The sequence below is a fragment of the Sinocyclocheilus anshuiensis genome, unplaced genomic scaffold, assembly GCF_001515605.1.
Source record: "Sinocyclocheilus anshuiensis isolate Anshui unplaced genomic scaffold, SAMN03320099.WGS_v1.1 scaffold572, whole genome shotgun sequence".
Classification (NCBI taxonomy): domain Eukaryota; kingdom Metazoa; phylum Chordata; class Actinopteri; order Cypriniformes; family Cyprinidae; genus Sinocyclocheilus; species Sinocyclocheilus anshuiensis.
Genome location: NW_015555778.1, coordinates 1,012,507 through 1,013,452, shown reverse-complemented (window position 1 = coordinate 1,013,452; position 946 = coordinate 1,012,507). Strand labels below are relative to the sequence as shown.

The window sequence follows — 946 nt, the reverse complement described above, 5'->3', positions numbered from 1 at the left end:
ATATATATATATATATATATATATATATACGCAATCGTGATGCAGTTATCAGAAGTTCCGCGCTCCGGCGCGGTTAGCACTCACACTCACTGATCTATATATAACTGAACCGCACTCTGGCCCACTTCTTCCAACTGAGCCAGGGACGGCTAAACGAACCGCGCCCAAGCGCAGCACAGAGCGATCACACTAGTCAAATGAACCGGGCTTTGGGGGTCAAACGCGCTCGGGCACGGTTAAGATTGCCTAGTGTGAGTACACACTTATTCTCCCACATCCCACACGAGTCTCTACCCACCCGCACTGGCCCATCAAGTGTTGTCCCGCGCCGCACTCTGCTGCGTTGGGTCCCACGTGCAGTTCTCTACTCAGAAGGTGCCTGTTCTAATGTTATCATCGAGGCTCTGGACTCTGAGCATAACTTGTTTTTCTATAACAAAATATAAATTATTTTCTATAAAAACGTTAATGCCCTGGCAGAGGCAAATAGCTTTGGTTTTATATTTAATTTGATAACATTAATGTTTAAGTTGAGATTTACAAGAAATATTTTAACTGCTACGATGTAAAAGGAATACTGCTGTAATAAAAAGCACTTTATTTGTTTAAAGTGTTTTGCAAACCAAATGTTATTACACTTTTGTTCATATAGCAGTTCTTTCACAATACACTACTTTTGAATTTATTATTGAATTTTGTGCATAACAATGCGATTAATCGTGATTAATCACAGAAAATTTTATTTTTCATTAATCATGAAAAATTGTAATTGTTGCTCAGCACTAATATATATGTATATGTGACCCTGGACCGCAAAAGCAGTCTTAAAGGGTCATATGATGCGATTTCAAGTTTTCCTTTCTCTTTGGAGTGTTACAAGCTGATTGTGCATAGATAAGATCCCTGAAGTTGCAAAGACTAAAGTCTCAAACCCAAAGAGATATAC

At 39.0% G+C, this 946-nt stretch overlaps 1 protein-coding gene across 4 annotated transcripts in view; it reads left to right on the top strand.

Moving 5' to 3' along the window:
• Positions 1 to 946, top strand: part of ect2 (epithelial cell transforming 2) — a 42,361-nt gene that overhangs the window by 25,539 nt on the left and 15,876 nt on the right. The gene's annotated exons all lie outside the window — the stretch shown is intronic.